The following is a 14,615-nucleotide window of genomic DNA, read 5'->3' as shown; positions in this document are numbered from 1 at the left end:
GCAAAATCATCATAAACCAAAGAACATTTATCTCTTGGTTCATCTTTGAGAGATGCTTTTTGTCTTGAGTAAAGGAGTAAATAGTTGTCTTGTTTTTTATCCTTTCCTATTATAAGTGCCCAATTTAACAATTAAAAAAATATTTATCTGTTTCTGTTACAGGTCCTATGGATTTTGCTCATCTTCTATTACCTTCAAAGTCTAAGACTTTGCATATATTTAATTTATTCCTTACCTTGCCTTTTTTTTGTTGTTTTAAGCTAAAAGATCATCTGTGGTCATCGTTGACAGAGAAAAGTGCTGTGCTAAAATACCCAGTGATTTGATGAATAGCCAATGATGGTACAAAGCAAATTTGAAGTAAAGTGAAATTTGTCTTTGGCAACCATATCACCTATTTCTGTATCATGTTTACATGGCAGTTATATAATCCTTGATGTTGATGAAAATTTAAGTTGTGACTAGCATCAGACTTTTCTTAAAGATGCTCCTCAGTTGTGTCTCCCTTCTGGAAGGGTAAGATGTATGTGTAACTGAGTCTTTTCTAACAGCTTACTGAACACAGTTAACGTAGCAGAGTCTCCTCAGGCGATGTTTGTGCACTTCTTTTAGTTGAAATTTTTAGCCTCTTGTAGGTATTGTTCATATTTATAATCCTAGAACCTAGAAGAATACCTGACACTTACAGGTTAATAATAAAGACTTGATGAATTGAACAGAAAAAAAAAAAAATCCCGGACGATGCAAAATAATGTTTGCCGTCTTAAGAACAAGGAGAAACTGAATCGGAAACAGTACAGTCTTCTGTTGTTGCTTCTCTTGGAGGTGACTTAGATACTTTAATGAGTAATTCATATTAATATATATCAGATCCTATCTTGTTGTCTCGTTAATACTGAGCAAAATACAGGCTTACTGGGAACAGTTCCACTATAATGAGGTTTTAGTATTAGGTATATAGTTTTGTTACTTCCAAATATTCAGTTTACACATAGGATAGTAACTTAGTTATTCAAGCAGAAATCTTCAGTTCTGCTCTGATATATTTATAACAACCTCCAGGACCACCAAATAAAATAACAAATATTTTCGGATTTAAGCTGAAGAGAGTAACAGACCTGAGTCCATTCCAGATTCCATTCCCCTTAACAATCTTTTTATTAAAACATAAAGAGAGTATTGGAAATTTCAAATAAATTATGTGAGCCTCTGATACAGGATTTAATTTCTTCAGCACTACAGTCATCTTTAGCCATCAGTCTTCACATCTTACTAAAATACTTTGATTCCAAGTAAATAGAACAGCAAGAGCATTAATATAATCTTTTAGTTATAAACATACGAGTTTAATTTTTTTTCTTTAACCAGATAAAAGATAAAGAAGGACTAAAACAGCGTAATACAGCAGAACAAACCGAACTTGGAGTCAACATACTCAGTAGCTGTGTGACCCATCTATAAAACAAGGGTATAAAACTGATTCCTAAAGTGCCTTTCTACTTTAAAATATGTTGTTTACCAAGCTTTAGCATAAATATTATTCTATTAGAGAGTCAAATTCTAAGCAAAATCACCTTCTATTAATAACGTAAAAGCAAGGCTAAAGCAAAATAAATGTGTATAAAAATATTATTTCTAAAATATTTCTAAAACATAAGTTTTTTATTGTATTTTTGATGAGTAATTTCAACTATCCACCTTTTTTATACATATATATATATATATTAATCTCATACCCTTGTTTCATTGTTGGCTACTCTTTAACCTTTTTATTATTCAGATATAGCAAAGTTTTACCAATTTCTTGTGTAGATTGTTTCATAAGTGGCTTTTAAATATAAAATAAGTCTCTTAACAAATCAGGTTTCTTTAAAGGAGGGAAATCAGATGAGTAAAAATGGAAGATTATAATCCTTTAAAAAAATATTTCTTGATGTCTAAGGAAGTTACAGAGATTTTCATTTTTCTGTGCTATAGCATGTGACTAGTTATGAAGCCAAGTGTCTACTTCACTTTCTTGTTATGGCTCCCTGCATGGGCAGTCATGTGAATAACAAGACTCAAGACTATAGATAGAAGGAGCGAACGTCATCCTGTTTTAGAGGAAGGAAGATCACTGGTAGGAGGGAAGACAACAGCTGTGAAAAGGAAGTGCAGTCACTGACTTGAGATCTTTGGACACATTTCCATATCCACCAGCAGGAAATGTATATGTTACCATATCTGTGATATAATCTGTTTCAAAGTATTGAAAAAAAGAATAAAATCCAGATCAAACAGGTTTCATTTCTAATCCTCACAGTGAAGGATATGGTTTCAAGTAATAAGATAAACGATTGGCCAGACACAGAAATAGCAAGAAGAGGGAAGAAATTACAACAGGAGTTGTATCAAAATTGTTGATTACTCCACCTTTGTAATCAAGGCCATGAGGAGAGGTCACGGTGATCTGTGGATGAGGTCCTTAGTGTTACAGACCAATAGAAATACGATGTGAGCCACATACATAATTTTCAGTTTTCTTTACCCATATTTTAAAGAGTAAATGAAACAGGTAAAGTTAATTTTTAACTGAGTAGCTCTGAAATATTTTAGCATGCAATCCAGTATATTAAAAATTACTGTGGTGTTTTACATTCTGTTTTTTGTGCTAAGTGTTCTATATCCCCTGTTTCACACTTTGATTGTATATGCATTCAGACTAGCCACATGTTAAGTGATTGGTTGTCACATGTGGCTAGTGGCTGTGACTCTGGGCAGTTCAGATTTAGATAATTGCATGAAACTGGAAAAGGAGAGTTATGTCCAACAGCGATTTTTTTTGTTTACCACTCCAAATCCAGTGAAGTGTTAAAAGCTAAATGAAAGGGACTTGTTGGTGTTGCTCTCAAAAGCAAATACAATTCAGGTATAAGATTTGGTGGCGCAGTGCTTTGCAAGTAGTGAGCACTCATACCATTCCACAAGTGGAAAGTTAGAGACTCTAGTACAACTTCCTTATTTTACAGATAAGCAAACCCAGAATCTAAATCGTTATCTTGAACTGATTTTTCTTAAATCTGTTGAAGGTAAACATTCTTCCTTGAAACTGTATGGAAAAAGATATATTAGCAATTCTTCTTCTAATCATAAACATTGAACTCTAGATAGTCCTTTGGTATACAGAGAATTTATTTCTTCAAACTGTTACTTCAGAAGTGGCTTAGAATAGAAGATGGTACAAAACAGGAAAATTGTGGCTTGCTATCTGATCTTTTAATGCACATGAAAAAATTAAAAATCCTCATCTTCCTTCCTCTTGTCACATACTTTAATTCTCAAGAAATTGAATAAGTATTTTTCTTAATAAACTGAGTCAAATGGAAACTTTGTAATTAAAGACAATTAAGGTGAGGCTGCCCGCTTGTTAATACACAGAAATTTTTCTTTTTTTATTAACATCAGTTAATGGGATTAAACTGATTTAAGGGACTGCTTTGAGGGAAAGAATTCTATTTTAAATTTATATATGTAACTGTTTAATAAAACTAAAGTCAGACAGAATCTAACAAAACTGAACAATAAATTGCCTTCTTGTTGCTTCCATAATCAAGTCTTGAGTTATCTTGATTTTAACCTATACGTATTTTCTAGATCTTTATTTCAGGTGGTTCTCAGTATATGTGTAAGTGTGTGTGGACTTGTGTGTGTACATGAATGTGCATGTGCATGCATGAGAGGAGGCTTTTTAACCAACACTTGCTGCTAAATTTCAGTTAAAAGTGCTTATCTTCTTGCAACTGAGACACAAAATGCTTATGTTTTCATTTACATAGCTGAGATTTTTTTTTGCTAAGACCAATTTGAGTTGATTCTAGTTCCAAAATCTGTTCGCTTCTCATTTCTTCTCTTTCTCCTCACAAGATGTTGTGACCTTGATAAAGTCCAAATTATCCAGAACATAGTTTCAAACCACTTTTCCTGTCTTGATCTTGCTCCGTGCTTTCACCCACCTTTTGCTTTAATCAAATGATGATTGTGAGAATCATCGTCTTGTGAGAATGCGCTATCCTTTTATGGGTCAGTGCTGTTGATGTTGCCTTGTCTGAGTTAACTTTTTCCTCTTTACCAGCAACTCATTAAATCCTACTCAGTGTTCTATGAAGTCCACATCCTCCGTATATCCTTTTTAGTCTTCTAACTAGAAGGAAGCAGAGAACTTCTGGATCTCTTAGCAGGACTCTGGTAACATTCTGCACCTTTCAGATTGTGTTTACTGATGTTTACCTTGCATTATAGCAGTCTTTCTACTTTGAGTAGTCTGTGCGCTTCTTGAAGAACGACTATGTGCTTGTTGTTTCTTCTAGAACCTAGTATGGTACAATCAAGGGAGGGTAATGGGGTGATGAAAAATACAATTATGCATCCAGTCTGCCTGTTTGAACCCTGGTTCAAGAATCTACATCATTGACTTAGAGAAAGTTATTTTTCTCTAAAACTTAAAGTTTCCTTATTTGTAAAATGGAAAGTAATAATAGTACCTGTTCAGGTGCTCCTTCAGGGGATTAAGATAATTTGTGTGACTTTCTCAGCAATAGCATGTACTTAATAAATATTAGCTCTTATGCATCCAATAAATGTTTACTGAATATTTAATCTCAGTCTGAACAAAATGACCTGCATTTTGACTATTTTACCAGTCTTTACTGCTGCTTTAAAACAATGGGTGTACGCTTGACTAGGATCTAAATGGGCTTACCCAACAGGGTCCTTAGGGACAGAATAATCTGTCCCTAAGATCTGCTCTTAGAGCCCTGAGGCTAAGGATCAGGGATGGAGGGGAAGAAGGCTTGCAGACAAAATCCGTTTTTTTTCTTTTTTCAGCCAGCAAAAGCTTAGATCTACCCCCACTACAAAGATGCTGTAGTTAAATGAATCTTGTCAGAAAACTAGAGACTTTTAAAGAAGCTTGGGGACAAATGAAGGGTGAGAGAGAAGTGGGGCAGTTGCTTAGGGAGAGTTTGTTTCCACACAGAAACACATAGAAGAACCTTAAATATGTTGTAGATTAAGGGAAGTAGTAATCAATGGAGAAAAAAGGAGAGAAAAGATCTTGACAGCAATTGTTGGAACAGTAATCATACAGACAACTGGTGAGGGCATGACACTGCAGTGGTAGCCATAAGGGAGATAGGGGGATGGTAAGGGGCCAGCATCACTCATTCACTCATGTAGTATTTGTTCAGTCTCTGCTGTATCAGGCACGGAAGTAATGGATTGATTATCCGGGAAGAACAAGAAGGTTGTCTAGAATGATGCCTTGATTTCTGGCTTTGATGACTTAGGATACTTCTGCTTTGAATAACTGAGATAGTATGGGAGAGTTCTAGGCATGTTATATTGTTTCCACCATAGTTTATCACAGGATAGTGATAGAGTTCCCTGTGCTGTACATGCAGTAGGACTGTGTATATCCATTCTGCATGTAATAGTTTGCATCTGCTAACCTCAGGCTCCCAATCCATCCCTGTCCCACCCACCATGTTTTTGATGTACCTTTGGGCATCCAAGATGAAAATACATGAAAACATAAGTCAGGACTAGATGTTGTGTCATCAAGTTAGAATGTGAACATGCTCTGTTCCTTAAAACCATGATTATTAATGAATGCCTTTGCTGAGGACAAAATATCACATACAAGTAACATCTAAGGGAAGAATGGAGGTGAGTAAGTCAGGTAAGTGCAAAGAGCCTCAGAAAAAAGGGGGAGTTTCTTCCTCTGAACAAAAAAGAAGGGAAAGAAGGCATTTCCATTATTGGGAAATAATGTCTGAATGCTTTTATTTTCTCAGTGAAATAGAAAATTAAACCATCATTAGGGAATACCAGCAGAAAAGCCAAAGAAAAGGGTGGGGGAGTGGGCACGGGGCACAGGAAAGTGGTAGGTGGCTAGAAAACAGAAACCGAGAAGAGTCAGAGCTGTGGAAGAGTACCCACTTTCAAATAAGTTTGGAAATCATGAATTTAAAATGGAGTCAACCAAAATATCCATTTTTTTAAGCCATGAGAAAGCAAGACAAAGTCTGATCTATTCAAGATTAGGGATTGTTGGTGTATGTAAGAAAGCGAAGGGGGGGAGGATTTTGAATGATTTAAAAGACCAAAAGATGAAGGTAAGTGAGGTGACAGGCACAGATTGGGGAACGTAGCTATGATGAGGTGAAAGAATAGTTTGGTAAGACGAAACAACTCAAGAAAGCAGTCAAAGGAAACCTGCGTTTAAGAAACGACATTAATTGGTGTATTGCCACCTTTTTAAAAGAATAACTTCAATATGACAGCTGCATAGAGCTCTTACTGCAAAGCCTAGAGCTCATAGTGCGGCAAAGGTTATTTCTGTGGGTTCTTCAAATTTACTTTTTGGTTTGCTAAAGTATTGAAAGCTTTTTGCATGTCAGCAGATAAAAATTGACTTTAGTCTTTTGAATTTTAAGTTAATGTCTATCTCATCAAATCACTCCATGTACATAGTCTGAAAACCAAACTAGCATCGGAAACACATAAAACACAGTGGTGCCCTGCCCCACAAACCACGATTTCCCTGGTCATTTTCCTCAAAGATAACCTCTTTCTACACTGTTTCTTCTGCCATTTAAATACCTTCACATTTCTAAGTAGAATGCATATCCTGCTGTCGTTTGAATCATCACTTTTAGACATCAGCCACATCTTTTTTATGGCAAATGAGAGTTTTTCTTTTATGCTACCATCCGTCTGCTTCATAACACTCGTCTCCCAGTGTAAAGTTTTTGGTTAAATCAGTATTCAGTATTTTCATTTTTAACGCCTTACAAATGTTCACTGCTGAAAGTTTTAGTATATTTAATTGTGATTGTCTTTAAAAAAAAAAACTTTTTAGAACAATACTAGAATTACGTAAAAACTGAGGGTAGTACACTTGGAGTTATATGCTATATACCTTGCTTCTCTTATTATTAACATGTTAGTGTAGTACATCTGTTACAGTTAATGAATCAGTATAGTTATATTACTATTAACTAGCATGTATGCATGCTGTCATGTCCAACTCTGAGACCCCATGGCCTGTATCCTGCTAGTCTCAGTCCATTTGATTTTCCAGACAAGAATACTGGAGTGGGTTACATTTCCTCCAGGGAATCTTCCCAACCCAGGGATGGAACCCGTCTCCTGCATCTCTTGCATTGGCAGGCAGATTCTTTACCCCTGAGCCACCTGAGAGGCCCATTGTTAATTGGAGACCATAGTTTATTCAGATTGCCATTGTTTTTGTCTAATGTCCTTTTTCTAAGATTTCATGCAAGATACCACATTACATTTAGTTGTCATGTCTCCTGTTACTCTTGGTTGTAATGGTTTCTTGGACTTTCCTTTTCTTCAGTGACTTCACTGGGTTATTTTGTTGTTTTTCTTGAGGTAGAACATACCTTGATTTTTTTTTTTTTCCATTGGGCTGGTGCTTTTTTTTTTTTTTAATCTATTGCCAGTTTTTTCCATGTCTTCCTACAGTACATTTCCCACAAGACCATTCGGATCAAGTAATTCAACCATTCCAATTGCTTTCCCTAGGGCTTGCTCTCCTGAGGATTTTGGTTTTCTCTGAACTGATGCTCTCTGAGCATGTTGTATGTCTGGATTTGCCCCGAACTTTGGAATTGCCTGTACCTTTATCTTGGGATCCATTCCCTATATCCTGGGTTTCATGCTTTCTTCCTTCTTGATTTATTCCCTTGTGTTGGAATAGTATGTTCTCCAGTAGTTTCTTTGGTTAAGAAGATACGGCAGAAAGTATTATGAAAACAGCTCTCACAATGTCCACCTCTTGAGTCAGACTGCTCTGGTCTGGACTGGTTCTTTCTTTGCCTGTTGTACAGAGGATCCTAAAGATTCCCTTTGCTTCTCCCCCTGGCTTCCTATTCTCTATAACCCACATTTTCCTCTTTCTTGATTTATTCCTTCATTTGAGTAGATACACAGTTCTTGAAAATGATGCATAGAAACTTACTTTTGAGACTTTATTTTGCCTTCATCCTTGATAATTTAATTGGTCATATGTAGGAAATCATTTTCTCTAGAATTCTGAAGACATTGCTTCCTTGTCTTTAACCTTGCAGTGTTGCTGTTGAGAATTCCAAAGCCATTCTGCTTTCAGATCTTTTGTATATGCATTTTCCCTTCACCCCTACCCCTTTCCAGAATGTAAGATGTCATTTTTTTCCTTCAGTGTTCTAAATCTCATACAGATTTCTTTAGTATGCATCTGTTTTCATCCTGTGTGAGTGCTTTCAATCTGGAAACACAAAATTCAGTTCTGGGCATTTTCTTGAGTTATTTCACTCATGATTTTCTCCCTTCTATATTCTCTCTTCTCTTTCTGGAAGACTCATTATTTGGATATTGGATGTTCTCAACTGATGTTTATTTTCTTATTTTGCATCTGTTATTTTGTTCTACTCTCTGAGTTTACCCTCATTTTCTAATTGGATTTAAGTAGCTGCTTCTTGTTCCACAGATGCAATGCCTTCCTGTATCTCTCTGAGAATATTAGTGATAGTCTTTTAAAGTTTCTTTTTTCCTCCCTGTTTCTGTTTCCTCAAAATTAATTTTCCGTTTTTATCTCTCTTGTGTATTAGTTGCTTTCCTCAGATACTTGTTAATTTTTGGATGTCTTCTCAAGATTAGCAGTGGGAACTGAAGCTGATTGGAAGCTCTGTCAAACTTAAAAATGTTTTTCCAGGTTTATTCAGGTATAATTGACAAAAACTGTATGTTACGCACCCAATCTAGCTGGCTATCAGGTCCTGCCTCATATGAAGGCCGCCAGCAGTTGATGGGTAGGGCTGTGTCCCAGTGGGGCTGACTACTTAGGATTGGTGTTGACCTACTCCTGGGTGTGTTAAGCCCCTGGTGTTGGTAGGCTAGAGGGAGGATTCCAAAATGGTGCTTGCCAGCATCAGTGCCCCTGTGGTAGAAATGAGCTCCCTGGAATGGCTACTGCCAGTATCTGTGTTCTCAGGTGGAGTACCAGTTGGTCCTCCAAGATCAGGAGGAGTGTCTAAGCCTCCTTTCAGATCGTTACCTCTGTGCTGGGACTTGGAGCATGTGAGGACTTGCATGTGCCCTTTAAGGAGGGTCTGTGTTTCCCACAGCCCTATGGCTCCTGTACGCAAGCCCCATTGGCCTTCGTAGCCAGATGTTCTGAGTACCTGTCTTCCCAGTGTAGGACCTCCAGGCTGGGAAGCCTGGCGTGGGGCTTGCACCCCTCACTCCTAGGGGAGAACCTCTCCAGTTGTGATGATCCTTCCATTTGTGTTGTTGCCTACTCCAGGAAGGTGGGTCTTGACTGAAGCAACACTGCCCCCTCTACAAGGTCTCATTGTGGGTCTGTCTTTATACTTTTAGCGGTGGAAGGTCTTTTCCACTAGTCTTCAGATCATTCTCATCAATAGTTGCTTGTAAATAGTCTTAGTTTTTTGTGTGTTTGTGGGAGGAGCTGAGCTCAAGTTCTTCCTACTCTGCCATGTTGGCCACACCTATCAAATCTGAAAATCACTGAAGAGTGACCTCATTGGGCTGTTTGTAGGGAATTTCCAATGTTGGTGTTTCTAGAGTTTCCTTCGCTTGGGCTTATCAGATTTCCCAGAGAATATCTTCCACTTTCTTGCCTGGAAGGTAAAGGCATAGCTGCCAGCCTCTATGAGGTTTTAATACTCATCATTCAACATGTGTATGATCACGTGCCCCCAGGCCTCAACTATTTTTTGATGAAAGTTCCCATGCCCTCAGGTGGGCAAGTCATTGTCCAATGTAAAGACTCTTTTTTTTCTCTCTCTCCAGGAAATATCCTCTGGAATTATGCCAATCTGGAAGAGGGGATTGAAGGATTTTCCCACTCAAATTTCACTCAGTCTTCCTTCTAGCCAGCCTGTCTCCCGTTCTAGATGAGGTATATCTTCTCTGTCCCCTCTCACTGAGCCTTTTGGGTATTGTCCTGTGTAAATCAGGTTGATTGTCTGCTATCTCACCGCTGGCTTAAATTTGGCTTTTTCTTGTTTACCAGAATGGTTGCTTCTCATTCATCTGCTTTCTAGTTTATAAAAATCTTTTTGTTGTTCTCTCTTCTGCTTCTCCTATCTTTATGTTTTTTGTTTTGTTTTTTTTAAGGGGAAATTCCTTTTAGTTTTACTGGGTCTAGAAGCAGTGAAGTTAATAATGTATGTTCAATTCGTTATCTTAACCCAGAAATCCTAACAGTTTTGTTTTTTTAAGTGCAACATAATATTCATAGTGTAAGTACACCAAAATATTTTAATCCATAACGTGACAGAATTCTTTCTCTGCTCATGGTTACGTGGCAGCTAACCTCCATGGGAGCCCCGATTAATTCTTGCCACCTGAGACTCAAGCCATTATATAGTCCCTCCTACACTGAATAGGCTAACCTTTGTAAGCAGCAGGATATTGCAGAAATGATGGAGTATAAATTCTTAGGGTAGATGTAGTCTTCACCCTGAGCTCTATTTCAGATTTTTTGCTTTGGAGGAAGCCCCTGTCTCTAGGGAGAGGTCTGAGGGCCAGGAGCTGAGGCCTCCTGCCAACAATTAACATTAACTTTCAAGGCATGTGAGTGAACCACTTTGTCAATGGCTCTTGCAGCCTGGTGGACTCTTGAGATGACTGTAGCCTGGGTATATGTCTTGTCTGCATCTTAAACTGCTCCCAGATTCCAGGACCAACAGAAACTGTATAAGTACTTCTTGCTTTAAGAAGCTAAAATTTGGGGATAACTTGTTACTCGATAATAGATAATTTATATAGTGGGTTTTTGGTTTTTTTTTTTTTGGTCTGCTTGCATTCTTCTGGAAATTCCCTGTTCATACTGTGTCCATTTTTTATAGTGCTATTAAGAAATATTATATATTCTTTACACAAAAATGTACACTAATCCTTTGTTATACATGTTGCAACTATCTTTTCAGTTTATTGAACATTTTTTAACTTAATGGTCTTTGTTTTACATTAATTTAAAATCCTTATTTAGCCTTATATAGTATAATCTTTCCCCCAAAGTCATTGTTTTGGTTTTTGTAATAAGGTTTTGTCTACCTTGAGGTGTTTTACAGTTCTTTTTTTCCACAGAGCTTTTTTACTACACGTGGAATTCATTTTAAAAATAAATTTTACTTTTCTTTCAGGTGGAGAGCCAGTTATTCATAAACTTTCATTACACCATTTATTTATACTATTTTTAACATTTACTAAAACTTTAGTAATTATTTATTAAAACTATATAAGCACTCAGCTATTTATTGAATAGCTTTTTTTTTTTTTTTTGTACCCTCATGGCTTTGAAATACCATTGTTGTTTCGTATTATGTTCCTATATTTTAAGGAATCTATTTCTGAGCTATTTGGTTCCCTTCGTCATGTGTCTTAATTTTAGCTCCCCTCAGTCATTTGTCTAATTTTGCTCTGGGATCATACGGGTTTAATACCATGACTTTATAGTATGTTTTGATGTCCTACAAATAACTTATCCTCTCATTCTTTCTTTCCTTTTTTTGTTCAAACCTGCCCTGGCTATTCATTTTTCAAACAAGCTTGTCCCTTTTCTTAGCATGTTGGTTATTTGATTGTATTGGCTCTGTAAATTGTTTTGGTGAAAACTTACCCAAATAAAGCAACAAAATATTGATTCTTCTCATTCAGAAATGTGATACAACTATTTCAAACTTTCTTTTGTGTCCTTGCATAGCTTTTTAGTTTTCTTCATATAAATCTTGCATGTTTCTTAAATTTATCTTTAGAAATTTGTAAGTTTTTAATATTGTTATTCATGAAATTGTTTGGTTTTTCCCTATTATTTTCGAATTGGTTAATGTTGGTGTGTGTAAGCAAGTTATTGTCTATGAAATCTATTGATTCCTATGTGATGATTTACTCTCTGGCACCTTATGAAACTTTTATTCTAACAAATTTTTAGTTGATTCTGTTTTATGTATGTAGATTGTTTCATCTACAAATAACCTTAGTTTTATATATTCCAATCCAGTGTCTGTACCTGTTTATTTTGCTTTTCTTTTTGTACTGAGTGGGGCCTCCAGCAAAATGTCAAACAATAATCATGAAAGAGTTATTAACACTATTCTTATGCTTCCTCCTGTGATATTTAATGGGATATTTCCTGTAGGGTTATGGTACTTCTATCAAATTAAAGCTAGTTTGGGGGTGTTCTTTTTTTTTTTTTTTTTGCTGTTTCAGGTGTACTGATTTATTAATGTTGGTTTAGAATTTACTGGCATACTCATTTATCTTTGTTCTTTTCTAATCTGACAATGTTGAGATATATATCAACAGATTTTCTAATGTTTAACTGTCTTTATATTTCTGGAATAAATCTTGTTTGGTCATGATATGCTAGTCTTATAACAGAATGTTGAATAAATAATATATTTTAGATAGATATTGGTCAGGACTTATAAGTTGGTATTTAAAACAGTTTATCATTAAATATGCTGAAATATTTATCTACCCAATACTAGGTGTTGTATTTTCAGTGCATGGATTTCATACTCTGATTCCAGCAGAATTTTTTTCTCTTTCTTCTTTTTCCCCTCTCCTCCCCCACCCTCCCGCCACCCCTGCAGTGGAAGTGCAGAGCCCTAACCACTGGACTACCAGGGAAGTCCATATTCTTATGTAATGTTTTTGCCTTTATTAACAGATATTAAGTGTACAACTTCTTATATAGTATTTGCCATGTATTTTTATTAACGTTGTGAGGAGATACTATTTAGCTGACCTGTCGGAGCATAGAGAAGATATGTAAGAACATCAGAATAATACATTGCCATGTTCTCTTACTTTAGTGCTATTCTCTTCTTTCCTTTATAGTGGTTAACCCACAGAACTTGATTAGAAATTTAACTCTTCTAATTATTAGCTAGAATAATAATTAGCTCAGCTGGTAAAGAATCTGCCTGCAATGCAGGAAACCCCAGTTCAATTCCTGGCTCAGGAAGATCCCCTGGAGAAGGGATAGTCTACCCACTCCAGTATTCTTGGGCTTCCCTGGTGGCTTAGATGGTAAAGAATCCACCCAGGTCAGGAGACCTGGATTCAACCCCTGGGCTGGGAAGATCCCCTGGAGAAAGGAATGACTACCCACTCCAGTATTCTTACCTGGAGAATGCCATGAACAGAGGAGCCTGGAGGGCTACAGTCCATGGGGTCACAGAGTTGGACACAACTGAGCGACTTTCACTTTCAATTTCATAGTTATTTATCTTCTCTGAGCTTTAATTATGCCATCTGACATAATTGAAATAACAGTTACAGCTGAGCTTTTAGTTCCTCAAGAACACACCTGAGAACCTGTATATATTTTCAGCAAGGCAAAATTAAATTATATACAGCTATTAGTAGAATACAGCAAAAAAGAAAAAGAAAAAAAGATTCATTTGGACCACTGGTCAGATCTTCTTGGACCCATACATTTCTGACTCTTAAATTCAAAGGTAAATAGGTGAGCTATGTCGCCAGACAAAAATACATATGCCAGGCTACTAGCAGGCTGTTGTGAAAGGATCATATAAAAATCATATTAAAAGTTTCATCAGCAATCTATAGTGCAAGGATTTTATGATTACACAATCCTCATTTACATTATACTCTTGAGGATTACACAATCCTCATTTACATTATCAGATCAGATCAGATCAGTCGCTCAGTTGTCTCCGACTCTTTGCAACCCCATGAATCGCAGCACGGCAGGCCTCCCTGTCCATCACCAACTCCCGGAGTTCACTCAGACTCACATCCATCGAGTCAGTGATGCCATCCAGCCATCTCATCCTCTGTTGTCCCCTTCTCCTCTTGCCCCCAATCCCTCCCAGCATCAGAGTCTTTTCCAATGAGTCAACTCTTCGCATCAGGTGGCCAAAGTACTGGAGTTTCAGCTTTAGCATCATTACTTCCAAAGAAATCCCAGGGCTGATCTCCTTCAGAATGGACTGATTGGATCTCCTTGCAGTCCAAGGGACTCTCAAGAGTCTTCTCCAACACCACAGTTCAAAAGCATCAATTCTTCGGCGCTCAGCCTTCTTCACAGTCCAACTCTCACATCCATACATGACCACTGGAAAAACCATAGCCTTGACTAGATGAACCTTTGTTGGCAAAGTAATGTCTCTGCTTTTGAAGATGCTATCTAGGTTGGTCATAACTTTCCTTCCAAGGAGTAAGCATCTTTTAATTTCATGGCTGCAGTCACCATCTGCAGTGATTTTGGAGCCCAGAAAAATAAAGTCTGACACTGTTTCCACTGTTTCCCCATCTATTTCCCATGAAGGGATGGGACCAGATGCCATGATCTTCGTTTTCTGAATGTTGAGCTTTAAGCCAACTTTTTCACTCTCCTCTTTCACTTTCATCAAGAGGCTTTTTAGTTCCTCTTCACTTTCTGCCATAAGGGTGGTGTCATCTGCATACCTGAGGTTATTGATATTTCTCCCAGCAATCTTGATTCCAGCTTGTGCTTCTTCCAGTCCAGCGTTTCTCATGATGTACTCTGCATATAAGTTAAATAAACAGGGTGA

The 14,615-nt window shown here is 37.0% G+C and overlaps 1 protein-coding gene and 1 long non-coding RNA gene across 2 annotated transcripts in view; both read left to right on the top strand.

Annotated features, from left to right (window-relative positions):
• Positions 1-3,588, top strand: part of SNX2 (sorting nexin 2) — a 62,507-nt gene extending 58,919 nt beyond the window's left edge. The window contains exon 16 of the mRNA XM_086410669.1: positions 163-3,588. The gene's annotated coding sequence lies outside the window, so the exon portion shown is untranslated. The remainder of the gene's footprint in view (positions 1-162) is intronic.
• A 3,079-nt stretch (positions 3,589-6,667) lies between these two features.
• On the top strand, positions 6,668-12,554 carry LOC147368996 (uncharacterized). The gene is made up of 2 exons (XR_015167057.1): positions 6,668-9,964; positions 11,214-12,554. It is a non-coding gene; the product is annotated as an uncharacterized LOC147368996 (long non-coding RNA).
• The last annotated feature ends 2,061 nt before the right edge of the window (positions 12,555-14,615 follow it).

This window comes from Bos grunniens, chromosome 7 (assembly GCF_055505025.1).
Source record: "Bos grunniens cultivar Pamir isolate PY7600 chromosome 7, Bosgru_T2T1.0, whole genome shotgun sequence".
NCBI classification, from domain to species: Eukaryota; Metazoa; Chordata; class Mammalia; order Artiodactyla; family Bovidae; genus Bos; species Bos grunniens.
Note: the sequence above shows the minus strand (reverse complement) of the source record. Positions and strands in the feature narration are given on the sequence as shown.